Genomic DNA, 19,098 nt, shown 5'->3' on the forward strand with positions numbered 1-19,098 from the left:
ACTTTAATCTCCTCGCTTTCTTTTTTTCGAATGCAGATTCATGGGAGTATTTGTCTCCATTATAATTCAACGTAGTCGAGGTCCCCCTCCCTTTCTCCTAACCTTTCTCTTACGTCAAGTTTTATGATATAAAATAATAAAATACCATTCAGGGTCCTAATCTTATGGCGCATAAGTCAATCAATGTTAGCAGCACAAATTGAGCCGCAAAAGAAACCTGCCTCGTTGACCTGGCCCCATAGATGTCAGCGATGAAGGATGAATAGACTTGGTGCCCGTGTAATAATGGATGCCCCAACCTGCTATGTGACCTAAGTATGGCAACCTTGGGCCCTCAGCAATTGCAAGAAGTCTAAAATATACAGCTTTCTTTCCATGTGGAAGTTGCATGTATGCCTATGAGATGAGGTACATCGTATATATGTATATAGGATGAGCATGATCCGATTTGATCGATTTCATGCTTAAATTAAGTTGAATCAGTCTTAAATAGTTTGATATTTCTAAAAATAAATCGACCAATAGAAATTAAAACCAAACCAAACCACATGATTTAAACGGTTTGATTTGGTTTGGTTTACCGGTTTATATTATTATTATTATTATTATTATGATCCGTGAAGACTTGTTTTCTTTTCACATAAGAATACTACTAAGAAAATTTATCAAGTAAAATAATTTAAATTGACATAAGATATCGTCACTCAACAAAATAAATTTTTTAAACAAACACCATCATTAAGGATTAAGATAAAGATCTCTAATATATTATAAAAAAATAAACAATCCAGTAAGTAAGTCACTTAGGATTTAAGACTAATCAATACAAAACTAAATTGATAAATAATATCATAAATTCAAAATTATTTTCTAATATATTAATACTCCAACATAAACAACATTTAATCAAAATAACGTCGTTTTATTAAAACGATCGATTTGATTTGAGAACGATTTTATTTACTGAATCAAATCAATTCAAATCTATTTTTTATAATGTCAAAAACTAATCAAACAAATGAATAAAATTTTAAACTAAATCGTACTTATGATTTGATTCGATTTCACGATTGATTGTTTAAATTTGATTTTTACTCATCCCTACGTGTAGCATATAAAAGTTGTCCCCTTACCAAACCTTTAGAATTTGTATCAAATAATCCGAGATCAAATCTCACTTTTGTCGAGCTTTTCAAAGTAAAAGAATATTAGACTTACAAAAAAAAAAAAAAAAGTAAAGAATATTAGGAAGCAGCCCAATACTTGCCTCGGTCCTCATGGAAAAGAAAAGGAAGTGTAGGATGCAGTCAGCACACCACCTCAATTCACATTCTCTGATTCAGGAATTGACTCATTAGGTTTTTTTTTTCGGTAAGTAATTGACTAATTATGTTTGATGCCAAGTCATCTTGCATATTTTAGGCTCCATCACCTCGTAGTCTTCATCAAATACTTACCTTTCCGAGGCGAAACAGGTACCCATCATCCCCATCATCAATCTCACCTTAGAGGCGGGCGCTGATCAAGACCTCTCTGGCACGCAACAAGATTCAAAGCTGACTTCCAATTCATATCACGCAAGAGTATTTGTGATACCGTATGAAATGTTTAGGAGTAAGGTTTTCTGTCATCAAATTCAGTACCATGGGACGACCGATACAGTCCAACCTTTGGATTGTAGCCCTTCTTCTTCTCTCGCATGCAAGCATCCAACCTAAAATATAGGTGGTCCAGAAACATGCCACGTGTGCGGCAATGCAGATGTACAATAGACCACGCGAGGTAAATCAACGGATTTACTTTCGAGGAAGTGCATTGAACGACACGTCCTGTGTCGACGAAAGCAAAGGTAGCGTGCAGTCCTAGAAAATTTCAAGCTTCCAACTTAAAACACGCTATTTCTCAGAATTCATTACCGTATTAATATAATTTAAATTTTTTATTAATTTAATATAGATATCAACTTATATACGTAAATAATATAAAATTTATAAAATATCATTTGAAATGATATTTTTTCGATCCCATTTGATATCTATCTGAAAATCTATCATTAAAAATAAAAAATAAAAATATCATTGAAAATGATGTTTCTAGAGATGTCATTTTGACGTAGTTTCTATAAAAATATCATTTAAAATGAGTGTTTTATAAAAATGATATTTTGAATGACGTTTCTATAAAATACTATGATTTTTTTTCGAATGATATATTTTATTTATATTTTTAAAATTAATTTTTTGGATGCATTATATTTATTATTATTATTTAATTTTTTTTGTGCATGATATTATTTTTAAATTAATTTAAATAATTATTTTTAACATGGTATTTTTTTTTTCAATTTTTTTTCGAGACACATTTGAAGATCATGATAAACCATATAGCATTCTAACACTTAAAATTAAAGAAACAAAATATCTAAAACTCCTGATAGAAATAATAATTAATAATATAAATATAATAAAAATATATAGTTTATAAAAAAAATATCCAGTACTACAAATAAAAAAAATACTAAGTCCCACAAGGATGTCGTGGTGCCCATGGTCGCTTGGACCTTCTCATAAAAGTCCTTAACGGTTGCTCTTGCTCCTGTGTCACCTGTGATGGTCCCCTCTTCTGTACCAGTGGACGTCTCCAGAGCATGCATATCAAGAATAATAGGTCCTGTTTGAGCATCTATGAGCTGAGTGACCCCCTTATCTGGATTCAATAATGGATCTGTAACAAAAAGATCAGACTATTCAGATGAAGAGTCATGATGCCAACTCGGACCCAGTACTGTCATCTGAGGCATGTAAGAAGATGAAAGTCCTGACATCTATGGATCAAAAAGTGGTGGTATATGTCCAAATGATATTTCTAAGATAATTTTTTTCTTCACCTTAACCTTCGGTCTATGATATATTTTATTTATATTTTTTAAACCAATTTTTTTGGATGCATGATATATTTTCTCATTATTATTTATATTTTTTTGGATGCATGATATTATTTTTTAAACTAATTTAGATAACTTTTTTAACGTGATATTTTCTTCTTTAATTTTTTTTCGAGACATTTAAAAATCATGACAAACTATATAGCATCCTAACACTTGAATTAAACAAGCAAATATTTAAAACTCAGATAGAAACAATAATAAATGATATAGATAGAACAAAAATATACAGTTTACAAAAAAATCTCACAGTACTACAAATTCAAAAAATACTAAATCCAACAAGAATGTCGTGGTGCCCGTGGCTACTTGGATCTTCTCACAAAGGTCCTCAACGATCACTCCTGCTCCTGTGTCATCTGTAATGGCTCCTCTCCTATAACAGTGGATGTCTCCTAAACATGCATATCAGGAAAAACAGATGCTGCTAGAGAATCTACAAGCTGAGTGACCAGCTCAACCCCCTCATATGATCCCATGATGGGACTGTAACAAAAAAATCAGACCACTCAGATGAAGAATCATGATGCCAACTCGGATCCGGTGCTGTCATCTGAGGCACGTAGGAAGATGAAGGGCTTGAAATCTGTGGATCAAAAAACGATGGCATATGTGCAGCTGTTGGATGTATGCATTAGAAGTCAATCTTGACTGATGCATATCATATTACTAGGACATATTTTTGTACTTAATAGATACTTATATTATCATTCATATTTTATGTGTCCATAAATCATCCAAGTGAATTAACAAGATGATGACACATATTCTCAAAAAATTGAGAATTTGAAACATGTGTCATTGATAGTTAATTTCTAAATTGCTTCTGATCATAGGATCATCATGAAAATGATGATTGATCTGGATAGACCGGTGCACGGATCACTTTCTTCAGATAGATGAGTCTCGAGTCTGTGGTGTAGTGACTGAAGCGAGAGTGCAGGTGGTTGTTAAGGAATAACTAGCTTTGAACATAACCAATACGAGAAGTCACATAGATATCTGCTCACTCGTTAGTGACTTTCTCGATGCTGCAGTAGTGTGACTGATCCTTTGACTTGCGGTGCTACAGCTGCTCGCAGTGAGGCTGCTGAGTTTGATTACACATAAATATTGACTCAATGAGTTCTTGTAATGAATGTTGGTGATAGTTGGTCTATTGTAGGAGTAGAATACGTATCTAAATAGAATCTATCGATTATAGCAGAAGAGAGTAGTCCTATGGGATTTAAGAAGCCGAGTCCTTAAGTCTATGACCATAGTAGTGTGACTGATAGAAAAGAGTTTCCATGAGAATTATATATGGACTCGAACTAATTGAATCTATTATATGAGGTTTGACAATTGATTCATAACCTGCCATCTGATCGAAACTCACGATAGAGGGATTATATCATACGTTAACTGTACTTAGAGGTTCGTTACCTTTTATTCTGCTGGGTTGTCAATACATACTGCTAGGTGTCACTAGTGGATTGTGAGATCCACGGACATCATCTCGATGGATCTTTGATGGATAGAGTTGGAATGGTTCCAACCCATTGAAAGAAATTTTAATGATATTATGATAGGGATCACAATATATATCTCACTATCTGACAGAATAGAACTTATGAAGTTACACACAGAGAATTTTGACTGATCAGATGGTTGAATTGTGATTATAAATCATGATTGAATTTAATTATTAATTTGATTGATAATTAATTCAATGTAAAAGTTGTAATTAAGTAACTCGTTAAAGAGTTAGTGAGTTATAGGAGGATTAATTAGCAATTGGATTGCTAATTAGCTCAATTTGATTGAGCAATAGAGCTTGCATCAAATCTAAATGAATTAGATTCAATTTGACTTGATATAGATTTGATTTGATCAAGCCTAATTGGGTTATGAGATAATCAAATTGCATGAGAGAATAATTTTTTATTTGATTAGGATTTAAATTTGACTTAATTCCTAATTAGACTAGGATCTAACTGAAAGGTTTTTGGGTTCCTATTTGGACTAGGAGTCCTCCTCTAGTTAGGTGATATCTAATTTCTAATTAGATTAGATTTTAATCTAAATAGTTTGGACTCCTAATCAGATTAGGATTTTAATCTATTTGGGTCTAATCAAGTCCTAATATGATTAGGATTGATTAAAATTTTATTTATTTTAAATCAGCCATCTAAAGAGGAGTCCCAAGTAGTTTGGATTCCATCTTTTCTCATATGCCAACCTAGCCCCACGCCCACTTATATATAGCGCCTATTTATTCTCCATGACTGAGATGTTTTTAGCATGGAAGAGTTCACGCTAATCTCTCTTTTTCGTGGGATATCTTGGCGCAAAAAGAAGAAAGGATGGGCGGCATAAATCAAGAGTCCTAGGATAGTTGGATTCTTATCTCTTTACCTAAAATCCTTATCAATTTCTATTTAAACATGGGATCATATGAGGGGGTAACAAGGGGCTGATTGAGATCAATTTTGAGATGCCAAAAATCAGAGGAGTGTGCATAAAAATTCCAAGGGGAGAAGGCACAGCATGAAGGTCCATGGTGTGAGGTTTGTTTGGCTCCTATCTTTTCTTTCTTACCAACAATCAAAAATTGGTTGTTAGGGCCTCTTCTCTCCATCTTTTGTCCAAGTTTGGATATGAATTTTTCTCACCCTTTTATCCAAGAGTTGGACATATATTCTTAGATTTCTAGCATAGAGGTTTTATCCATGAATTTTAGGAAAGAAGAAAAGAAAATATTCTTCTCATGATCTCTAGCGTAGAGATCATCATCCTCCTATTCTCTTTTTTTCTCTAAGAGAGTTTTGAGAGAAACGAAGAATTTTTAATCATCAAGATGCGATCTCTGCAAGGAAGCTAGCACCTCGGTGAGATTAAGAAGCTTCTAATCAGATTGAAGCCTCGTGTGGATATCCGTAGAGATCGGACACTTGTGTGATTTCAAAAGATCTTCACGATCATCAGTTCACGGTGTAGATCGATCCACACTAAGATATGAAGATTAGATCTTCTTTATTTATTTTTTTCTATTTTATTTCTGTATCTGAATCCTATCTCACATATGTAAATCTTATTTTATAGTTTTAAGATTTGATCTTATGTATATTTAGATTAAATTAAATTAAATTTAAATTTTTAATTTTTACTACGTACTTATTTTAAAATTTTTGCATGCATTAAACCATGAAATCTCAACAGTGATATCAAAGTCATGTCGTATGTTTGAGATTAGGATTTAGATCTAAAATCTGTAGAAAAAAAATTTAGATCTAAAAATTTTTGATATCGTTCTGACATAAGGTTGCCCTAATATAACTTGTTATACTGTATGGTTGTCTTAGAATAATATTAAAATTTTTGATTAAAATAAAATTTTAGATCTAATTTTTCATCATATATGTGATATATGTTTTATTGTTTAGATCTGAAAAGAGTTTCGAGATCTATTTTGATTTATATATATGATATATGAAAGCATGTTTAGGACTAAAATCAGTTTCTATGATCTGAATTTTATTCATGTATATGATATATATTTGTACGTCTGATCTGAAAAATTATTTTCAGATCAAAACTTACTTTTTATGTAAAAAAATTAGATCTAAAAATTTAAATTTAATATCTAAAATTAGTGTTTATGCATGAAGGATTGGTCATGGGTAGATCAAATTAGGTCATGTAATTGGATTACATCTAAGATTTCTGATTTGATCATAATGGGTCAAAATCGATTTAGCAGTTGATCAAACCGAATCAAGTATTGATTATGATTAGATCAATAGAGCTTAAGATCATACAATTATTGTTGATTGAATCGATTGACACTCATATATAAAATCAATTAACCTAAGGACTTAATTCGACTCTATGCCTCGAATCTGATTCACCTAAGCTAATCTATTCGAACCAATTAACCAATTGGTGTCTAAGGTGAATAATTAAAAGATAATTATTTAATTAATTTCATTCACTGATCTAGCTAATTTATTGGTGTCTAAGAAAAATAACAGGGGGATCTCCATCAATCTCCACTTACCTGATTAATTTGAAAGATTGAGTCTCAAATATGGTTGCTTGACGGTTTGATTTAGCCCATACCAATTAGATCAGTCGTGTGATGACTGATTAGATAAGACCTAAACCTAAATCTCTCAATAAATATTAAGTCCAATGATCTTCCATCATGGTAGATGTACAGAACGACTGGCCACAGTGGTTCAGTTGCATCGAGAACATGCAACCACTCTATTAGCAAAGAGTTGCTCCAAGATAAAGATTGGATTGAGTCTAATAACTGTTAGGTGAGGGATCCAATGATGGCTTTGCACCTGCTTGTGAACGGTGGGTTTAACTTAACTAAAAAGTGTGGACAATAACTGTTAGGTGAGTCTATATGACTTAGAGACTAATTGCTGCAACATGCTTAGAGAAGCATCTGGGCAAAGAGCTATCCACGCATCTGTGTGCATGTTAGTAATAACTATTAGATGAGGTACATGATATCAGTGGGATCGTAGCACCCACTAAAAATTCAGTTATCACGTTAGGATTTTCGTTTCTCCATCCGGAGAGTGTGAGAGATCTAATAAAATAGTGAGAGTCTTTTTATATCTAAAAGTTTCTAGAATAAATTATAAAATAAGTATAAAAATCTAACTAGAACTTTTACTCTCTGCTATTTATTGTGTCAGCTTTCAATCCTCTAGTTTGAATCCTAGATATAAACCGTATAATCGAAATCAATTATATACACTGACTTACAAACCTAAGAATCATTCTTAATTTTAAAAAATTAAGCAATATTCTCTACCAGGTTATTCTAATATTAACAGCCTATCCAATCTAAAGTCAATGAGCTATACTGGATAAGTGGATGGACAATGACAAAAAAAGTAGGTGCTATATGTTGAAGTCCATGTTAGATAAACTCCAACGTATGTATGAGTATATGTACACTACCAATGATATATTTATTCATCTACAAATATTATGAGGTGATCAGAGTCACACAGTGCATGAGATGTATGATGGACAGTCAGTTTATGATTATTATTTGATAATAATCAAGGACATCAAAGAGCTTAAAAGGCTCGACATGATCATGCATAAGGAATTACTTATGGATTTGATCTAGCGATCTCTTTTTAGTTTATATAAGTAGTTTATAGTAAACTACCATATGAATGATCTTCTTGGCATCTTATCTGAATTGATCAAAATGTTGGTAACTAAAGAACCTTGAAAAGTATAGAGGTACATACCTAGAGAGCCTAAAAAAATAAGAACATACCTTGAGTAGGCATATTGAAATTGCTTAATACTATCCTTATGATTTTCTCTTCTCTCAGTTGAGTTTTAGACTCTAGTGCTTTTTATACAGTTTAGTATAGAGTCTATGGGAAGGTGGAGGGCTGAGGAAGTAACCTTTAAAATTGACAATAGGACAAGAATTGCTGCTGTGGCTATGGATATCTATTCTTTGTGATTATCGTTTGGATTTAGTTCTTAGAGACGGCCTCTATCATTTGCATGGTGATGCATCTGTGAACTTAATTGAGCAAGCAGTGAATGCCATTGGATCTGAGAGAATCAAAGTTGAGATAAAACTTAAGTATATGTGGAACCTTAGGCTAGGTCGTATAGGAGAAGAAATGATTAACAGATTGAAGAAATATGGACTTTTGGGCTCATTGACTGTTGAGTTATGTCTAAATTGTGCATCATCTCTTTGAGAAAAAATGACCAAGTTATTCTTGTGGGACAAGAGAAAAAGATCATTGAGATACTTATCCTAGTATACATTTGATGTGTGTAGCCTATTTGATGTGCTAACAAAGGGAGTAGTCTCTACTTCGTTATCTTTACTGATGATCAGTCATGGTATAGATAAGTATATGAGATACAAATCTAAAATTTTGAAAGGTCCAAAAAATTCAGATGTAAAGTAGAGAAACAAATTAAAAAATTTCTAAACGTACTTCGATCAGATCAAGATGCAATACCAAATAAAAATTTTTTTTGGTTATCTCATAAAATAGCATAGTTTCATATTGGACCCCTCTTAGTACATCTCAGCTTAATGAGATAATTAAGAAGAGTCATGGGACTGTATGAGATATGATCCGATGCATGATGGACTTTACTGATTTATTTTGTTTCTTTAAGGACATACTTTATTTTTAAAATTTACTTATGGAATTGGCTTCTCTCTAAATCTGTTCTTACCACACCGTATGAGATATAACATGGTGAGAACTAAATCTTGATTATTTCAAGATCCAAAGATATCCAGTCTGTGTCAAGGACAGTAATAGGATATGTCAGAGGATAGGTCTATAAAGCTCATTTCAAAGAATATCCTAAAAGAGTTTGGAATACTACTTTTCTTCTGAAAGGATCATAATGTGATTGTGACCCATCATGCTATCTTTTTAAAAAATTATTTATCCAAGATGAAGTAGTGGGAGGAAAGTTAAGCTCAAAGAGAGTATCTCTGAAGAGTAGCGAGCCGTAGGACCTAAAGAACCTATTCATGATAAGCCAGTATATATACGTATGTTCCTCCTCTACCTCGTAGATACAGTAGGATCTTCCATCCTCTCGAAAGGTACTTAGATATGCTTAACTGAGGATGTAGAAAAAAATTATTTCTCAATGGTAGATAGGGAACATAGAGATGATCCCAAAACTCTACAACGAAGTGATATTGGACATCGACTCCAAGAAAGAGATGTGAAATAGATTTTCTAACTGGATACTTTTTAAAGATTTTCATATGGAGTAGCTTATAGATTTTACTTCTCGTAATAAGAGATCACTAAGTCTGCAATAATCTTGAAGTTGGAATATTCATTTTGATGATATGATCAAATTTTTTGATCAGAAATAAGAAATTATGTATTTTTAAAAGGATCAGTAGGAGTGTCCAATACTGATATCGATTAAAATATGGTTGTATAAGCAAGCTTTCTATATTCTGAGAATATAAAAATCTATAGAGATAGATACAATTGGATGCTTGTATTTTCATAGATAAAATATAGAGAGTAGATGCTGAAAGAGTTCAGCATAGAAATCTCAGAGAAGGGTCTGCTATCCTCTTGGGCATAGATGTATGTCATGTAATGCATTTGAACTGATATAGTTAATACTGTGAATATCACGAGTAGATATCAGTTGTATCCAGACTAGGAGTGCTGGATTGCTTTGAAAATATCCTTAAGTATTTGAGAAGAACTAAAGATTTATTCTTAATTTTTGGAGAAAGATCAAAGCTAGGAGTGGGAGGATACACCAATTAAGATTTTATATCTGATATTAATGGTAGAATGTCGACATCATGAGGTGTGTTCCTGTGTAATCATGTCGATATCTTGGAAGGGTTTCAAGCAATCGATCGATAGAAGCTGAGTATATTGTAGATGTGTAGGATGCATTCTGATTCTAATGTTAGTTGCAGAACTGAATGTCATGCCATTAAATGCCATGACACTATACTACAAAGATAATGGCACCATAGCTTTTGTTAAGGAGCTTAGGTCTCACCAGATATCTAATCACATATAGCAACAGAATACATGACTACCTCAAGTAGAAATACATAGAGGTGCAGAGAGCAAACTCTACATGAGATATGGTTAATTCACTGGTAAGTCACTTAGCTAGCCAAAGATTAGAGTCTATCTTAAAAACATAGGGCTTGGTATACGGTATATTGGCTTTAATGCAAGTGAAAGATTATTGGATGTATACCCTAGAAGCCAATCTTGACTAACGCATATCATATTACTAGGACATATTTTGTACTTAATGGGTACTTATATTACTATTCATATTTTATGTGTCCATGAATCATCCAAAGGATTAACAAGATGATGACACATATTCTCAAAGAGTTAAGAATTTGAGACATGTATCATTGATGGTTAATTTCTAAATTACTTCTGATCATAGGATCATCATGGAGATGGTGATTGATTCGGATAGATCGGTGCACGGATCACTTCTTTCGGACAGATGAGTTTTGAGTCTGCAGTGTAGTGACACTAGAGCAAGAGTGCAGATGGTTGTTAGAGAATAACTAGTACTAAGCGTGGTCAATACGAGAAGTCACATGGATGTCTGCTCACTCGTTAGTGACTTTCTCGATGCTGCAGTAGTGTGACTGATCTTTTGACCTGCGGTGCTACAACTGCTCGCAGTGAGGTTGTCGGAGTTTGACTACATAAATATTGACTCAATGAGTCCTTGTAGTGGATGTTGGTGATAGTTGGTCTACTGTAAGAGTAGAGTGTGCCCTAGATGGAATCATCGATCCTAATAGAAGGGAGTAGTCCTATGAGATTTAAGAAGTCGAGTCCTTAAGTCTATAGCCATAGTAGTGTGATTGATAGAAAAGAGTTTTCACGAGAATCACACATGGACTCGAGCTAATTGAATCTATCATATAATCGATGATGAGGTTTGACGATTTATCCATGACCTGCCATCTGATCGAAACTCATGATAGAGGGACTGTATTATACGTTAACTGTACCTAAAGGTTTATTACTTTTATTCTACTGGATTGTTACTACATACTGCTAGGTGTCACTGGTAGATTATGAGACCCACTGGCATCATCTCGATGATCGATGATCTTTGATGGACAGAGTTGGAATAGTTTCAACCCATTGAAAGGAGTTTTAATAATACTATGATAGAAATCATAATATATATCTCACTATCAGACAGAATAGAACCTATGAGGTTACACATAAAGAGACTTTTGACTGATCAGATGGTTGAATTATGATTATGAATCATGATTGGATTTAATTATCAATTTGATTGATAATTAATCTAATGTAAAAGTTACAAGTAAATAACTCGCTAAAGAGTTAGTGAGTTATAGGAGGATTAATTAGCAATTGAATTGCTAATTAACTCAATTTGATTGAGCAATGGGCTTGCATTAAGTCTAAATAAATTAGATTTCATTTGACTTGACATGAGTTTGATTTGATCAAGTCTAATTAAGTTATAAGATAACCAAATTATATAGGAGAATAATTCTTTATTTGATTAGGATTTGGGTTTGACTTAATTTTTAATTAGATTAGGATCTAACTAAGAGATATTTGGATTCCTATTTGGATTAGGAATGCTCCTCTAATTAGGTGACATCCAATTCCTAATTGGATTAGATTTTAATCTAAATAGTTTGGGCTCCTAATCAGATTAGGATTTTAATCTATTTGGGTCTAATCAAGTCCTAATATGATTAAAATTAATTAAAATTTTATTTATTTTAAATCAGCCACCTAAAAAAGAGTCCTAAGTGGTTTGGATTCTATCTCTTTCATGTGCCAACTTAGCCCCACGCCCACTTATATATAGCGCTTATTTATTCTCCGTGACTGAGATAGTTTTTGCATGGAAGAGTTCATGCTAATCTCCCTCTTCCATGGGATATCTTGGCGCAAAAGGAAGAAAGGGTGGGCAGCATAAATCAAGAGTCCTAGGATAGTTGGACTCTTATCTCTTTACTTAAAATCTTTGTCAACTCCTATTTAAATATGGGATCATATGAGGCGGTAATAAGGGGCTGATTGAGATTAGTTTTGAGATGCCAAAAATCAGAGGAGGCATGTGTGAAAATTCCAAGGAGAGAAGGTGCGGCATGAAGGTCCATGGCATGAGATTTGTTTAGCTTCGATCTCTTCTTTCTTACCAACAATCAAAGGTTGGTTGTTAGGGCCTCTTCTCTCCATCTTTTGTCCAAGTTTGTGTTGGGAATAGTGTCCCAAAGCCAATCGTCAGCCTGTTGACGGTTGTGCTCCTTTTGTATTAGTACATGAATTATAAATAAATAAAAGTTATTTTGATATTTTTTTATCATAAATATTTCATCTTCTAATGAACTCCTGTGTTGTGGTGAAGTCCTTAGGACTATTTAGACTTGACAAAGGAGGATTTATCGCTTAGTCCTTAAACATGTTCGCGACCAAATGATACGTTGTTACCAAGGACGACAACGTTTATCGAGCATAGGTCGTTGTGTGCCATATGGGTTGGTTGTCTCATAACCAAAGAGTGTGGAGACACTGGTATGGCATACAGGTGAGATGTAATGGTACATCTGCACTGAACGTGACCAACTCCGGAGCTATTTTTGCTGTCAAGATTTGCTCCGATGGGATATGGGTATAAATGTCCCTCCGACTTGAGACCGCCACGGTGACTTGCAAGCAACTCACTGCACTTAGGCACTGGACTACCTGAATTTCTAATTCAGTGACGGAAGGCTGCTGGGTGTAGTCAAGTACTTGACTTGTCGGTGCGTGTGTCAAGATGGGATTGACCACTCCAGTTTAGGGCTGTGTACAGTCGTGTTTCAATTTAGCAAAACCTTGGCCAGGGTAGTCCTAGTGAGGAGTCACAGGACTAATTGAGTTGAGCACGATTCGGATGATATCATCAGGGTTGACAGTTTAACCCTGAGTCATCCTAAACACAGGGGTCAAAAGGGATGAATTATACGGTAACCATATTCACGTAGGTTCTGAATGTTGCGATTGCGATTATTCGACCTATCCGTCGTCGGGTACCATTGCTAGATGGTCACTTCGATTAGTACAGGAATTGATTCCTGTGCTACCGGCTTAGGTTCGAACCTGTGGGGTCACACACATTAGAGGTTCCTTTCTGATCTGATGACTGATTATGAGTCTTATCTGTCTGAAACTCTATGATTGAGAATTAGGATTCTCTGATCATGAGTTCCACACATTTTAGGTACCGGGGTCAAAATTTTGAATTTCAAATTTTGAATTTGAAATTTGAATTCTTTGATCAGGGTTTCATATCGATGGTCTCTGATGCCTGATTGCCCATCGGATTTGGACTCAATATTTATGAGAGGTTTAATTATAATTTGATCGTTAATTAACTCAATTTGATTGAGTAATTATTTTTGGATCAAGTCCAATTGAATTAGATTCAGTTTGGATTGACCCGATTAGGTTAAATGTTGACCTAATCGCTAAGGTGGTTTAGTCCCTGATTTGATCAGGGTTAGGCTTAGTTAATTTTGATTTAATTAGGATTTTATTGAGCCTAATTAAGCCTAATTATGTTGGGTTTAATCTATTCTAATTATGCTTAACCTATTTAGATTAGGTTGGCTCAATTTGAATCAAACCACCTTGTTTTAAATTTCCTGCGACACCCAACTTCCTTGCACCCATTTGAATTCACGAGAAGAAACTTCTCGTGAAATTTTTCTCACGCAAAATCCTTCCCCACGCCCTCATTTGTGCGCCATATGGATGGATAAAATAATTAGTTAGCCATTCAAATTCAAAGCATGTTTGAATTTGAATGGATAACTTATCACTTGCCCCTTCATCCTTATCCATTTTGTGCGCCACATTACTTACACGAGAAAAGTTTCTTGTGAAACATTTTCTACGCACAAAGAGCCACGCCCCTTCTCTTCTCACACCCAAAAGGATAGGGATAAGTTGGTTTTCGTTTGAATTCAAATTTAATTTGAATTCAAATGTGTAACCACTTATTTTTATCCTCTCACGCGGATAAGACACGTTCGATGTTATTTTAAAAATGGCAGAAAGGTGGGGCGTGCGCAGAAAAATTAAGAGAAAGAAAGTGGGGTGTGAGGAAGGCTAGTGTGCAAGGTGAAGGTCCAAAACCTTCCGAGAGAAAAAGAAAGAAAAGAGAGAAAATTGGGCGCAGGGTTTTTGGTGTGTACCCTAGGGTTTCTACCTAGGGTTCGGGAAGTGAGATTGGTGTGCCACGAGTGTCGTGAGTCCACCAAATTTTAGAGAGAGATCTATCAATCTCTCAAGCAACTGTGCAGATGATCCGGAGCATCCGAGAAGTCGGCACACATCGATCGAAGGAGTTCGATCAACATCTGCCATCAAAAGGGTGAAATCACGAACTGGCATTCGTGAGGAGCTGATCAGACGGGAGCTTCGTGTGGACGATCCACAGAGGCTAGACATTTATGTGGCTGTGACGTGACGATCAGAGCTCCTCGATGGTAATCAGATTGCGGTGATCGGCTACCCGCAAAAGTGATGTGTTCTGAACACAGTACTGTAAAAGGTTTACTGATTCAAATTTGAATTTCAAATTTAAATGCATGCTGTTGTATCATATTTAGATCCTAGTGTAGGGTTAACTAGTATTAATTAATGAGATTAATTAATAATTTTGCTGTAAAATAGTAATTTTAAAAAAAATTTAAAATTATCATTTTGCCCCTGCACTAAATTTTCGCTACAGTTTGGACATTAATTTTTCTCACCCCTTTATCCAAAAGTTGGACATATATTCTTAGATCTCAAGTATAGAGATTTTGTCCATGGATTTTAGGAAGGAAGAGAAGAAAGTATTCTTCTCATGATTTTTAGCATAGAGATCATCATCCTCATATTCTCTTCTTCTTCTCTAAGAGAGGTTTGAGAGAAGCAAAGAGTTTTTAACCATCAAGATGCGATCTCTGCAAAGAAGCTAGCATCTTGGTGAGATCAAAAAGCTTCTAATCAGATCGAAGCCTCGTGTGAATATTCATGGAGGTCGGACACTTGTACGATTTCAAGAGACCTTCGGAAGACATCCACGATCATCAGTTCACAGTGTAGATCGATCCGCGTCAAGGTATGAAGATTAGATCTTCTCTATTTATTTTTCTCTATTTGATTTCTGTATCTAAATCCTATCTCATATATGTAGATCTTATTTTATGATTTTAAGATTTGATCTTATGTATGCTTAGACTAAATTAGATTTAATCTAAATTTTTAATTTTCACTGTGTACTTGTTTTAAAATTTTTGCATGCATGAAACTATGAAATCCCAACAGCAGCATGTGGCGATGACATCTGTGGAATACATGGTGCTGGCATATCTGAAGCATGTGGTGATGGTGTATATCTCATGTCTAGCGCATAAGTTGCTCCAATCACCGTCAATATCCCTAAACATGATCTCTTCATCTTCCGCAGTATCCGAATCCGCTCGTCCTCATCAATCGTAGATAGAGCACGATGAGTATCCAATATAAGACCCGACAAATGATCAGTTTATATAATTAAAAAAAATAGCAATCATTATAGATCATAAAACAAAGATATAATGTAGCTATATAAAATATTTTATATTAATGATAAGAAGTAAAATGAAAACTTAATGAATTGAAATTAAATATAAGATTGACATAAGATATAATTTTCGAGGCCTTACCAATATATACACAGTAGAACTCTCACTTTCATATCTTGAAACTACATATCGAGGCTATCTGATGACCGATACTGTAATACTAAGAAATCGAGTCATGTAGTCTTCGATATATGGATAACCTCCTAATATATGATCACCATGAACTATATAATCTCGTTGTGCATTCCAAATGGTGATATACTGTGCATGTCTGATACACTAATCAATATGAGCTCTCCCTCATCGATCAATATGGTAAAATTACTGGCTGGTATCAAACTACTCTGGGATACCCTGAATCTCACCAAACTGCCGTAGCACATGATTTAGAATGTGCCACTCCACCCCATCAAAATAAATAAGCGACACTCTAGCAGTCCATATATCATGTCCATCCGTGCAATTCTATGGTAATATGGACAATATTTGATCTGTGCATGGCTTCCATAAAAACTGATAGAGTTAAAAAATAAAGTCAGATTAGTAAGCTCATTTTTCAATAGACTATGAATACTATAAAATGATATTTGTATATAAATTAAAATTATCCATCTATGTGTATCAGTCAATGTATCCAGCTGATCCTTATAAACTCGTACCATCTTTGTCGACACATGGTGAACATCGAATGCAATGTTCCATCTGCTCGACGGTATGTTCACATTAATAAAATTTCATCGATAATTAAATTTTACAAGTAATGAAATTAATATTTGTATACCTATATCCTCAAGTTGCATCTAATCTGAATAAAATATCGAGGTCATGCTGCTCTGGTGGCATCTCAAGCAATTGTCTCTACAATGGATTGATAGTCGGTATCCTCTCCTATGTCCAAATCTATCAATTCAAACAAATCATATATGATATGCCCAATCAGAGCTGTAATATAATGTAGAAAATTAAAATTTGTATATCTCATACCTGCAATAATATAAAATAACTTTCGATCTCTGACTGATTTACCGCAGAACCCCAACACATAATCCTATATAGGCAAGCTAGTACTGCACTACACCAACTAAGCCTACGAGTGAAATCTAAATCTTCTAATAAAGGTAAAAATATCAACTTCACCTTGTTCGATGAAGTATCAGACAAAAGGGTAACCTCTAGTAATCGCATTACGTAGCCCCTGATATACTGTCGTACTATCTCCTCTGATGCATCATCTCCAATATAGAAATATTGATAATGATTATCCAAACACTCTATCCTTAATCGTGAATGATCAAAAAACTGTACATCAGGCTAAAATCCTAATAATCGATAGCATATATCCTGCGACTCTAGAATACTAAGAGTGAGATCAGCTTCTGTAACTGCTTCACCATCAATTGATAGTCTGGTGAGGACACTAATATCCTGTAACATGATGATCACCTCATCAAATGGAAGATGAAATGTGTGTCTCTGGACGCCATCTCTCAAGTAAGGCAGTAATAAGATCAACATTCATCTATATCCGTCCAATCTGATAGACTCTATAAAATCTCAGATATTGTAAATAATCTATAACTCTATCTGGAATATCCTCTATCCTCCATATGTCAGCATCGGCTTGTCGTAATCGGAGGTGTCGGGCTCCTACAATAAGATAGAATAATTAGATAACGTGTCTCTCAAACAAGATTTTTTTTACAAAAATATAAATAGTAAGAATATAATACTTATATTGCCATTTATGATGGCCTGTAAGCGATGGGTCTCCTGCAATGTAAGAATACTGCGGTCTCGAGCATGAAAAATATGATACTAATTCATTTCATGATAAATATAACTCTGTAATTATACATAAAATAATGAAGAGAATAATACACAATTTTGAATATAGATTACATAACAGTTTAACTATCGAAGATACATAAAATAATACATAACTCTAAAAATATATAAAATAATACATAACTCTTTAATGTCTTTTACTATTTGAAGTTAATGGATGTGGAAGTAACCTAAGACAGCGACGACGATCATGATCCTGTTTCCTACAAATACCACAATAATTCTTGCTTTTTATTTGCTTATTATCCATCTCATTTCGCAGTCTTGTTGACTTTGGTCTGCCTTTCTACTTAGGTCTCAAACGATGATGATTAGGAATACATGTGTAAAAGTATGTGTACATCTAATAGTTTGCATGTGGTAATGGATAAAATTCGCCACTCCAAGTATTTATGTATGCCGTAACTGTGTATGCATCATCCATGAATCCACTAAAATGTACAGTAATTTTTTGGCATAAAGCTAAAATGTGTGAACAGGGATATCTATAGATGCTCCACTTTTTACAAGAATATTTTCTGTCACTTAAAGTCATAATTTAAAAATTTTTTTCACCTCTTAACCCTGCACTTGCTCTCCTCATAAGCACTTCATATATGCCTCATTGGATATTGAATACTGTTACAGTATGCTGGTTAGCTTTAACTTGATCTTCTACAATCTTAATCGCAACATGAGGAGTAAAAAATCTATTTGGATTCTCTTGCACATATCTTGAAGCTTGAGCATGTCTCATATTAAAATATTTCACAAAATGATAAAATTTCATTGAAACACAAACTGTAATTGGCACATTTCTAGCTCCTCATAAGATACTGTTAAAAATCTCTGACAAATTTATAGTTAAAACACCATAGCGTATGCCGGCATCATGTGTCAATATCCACTTCTCAGGTTCCAACTCAGACAGCCAACTCCAAACCTCTACATTTACTATCTTAATTCTATCCATGATAAAGTCGAGCTTGCGAACTTGATGAGTGCTCCCTGCTTGTCATACTACTCTTTTGAGCTGTGCATTTTTAAAGTGAGTATTGAAATTGCTGTAGATATATCTTAAGCAGTATTGATGATAGGCATGTGGCAGACTTCATCCAATAGACTCATCCACAATGGCATTCAATATACCTGAATG

Source organism: Elaeis guineensis, chromosome 5 (assembly GCF_000442705.2).
Source record: "Elaeis guineensis isolate ETL-2024a chromosome 5, EG11, whole genome shotgun sequence".
NCBI lineage: Eukaryota > Viridiplantae > Streptophyta > Magnoliopsida > Arecales > Arecaceae > Elaeis > Elaeis guineensis.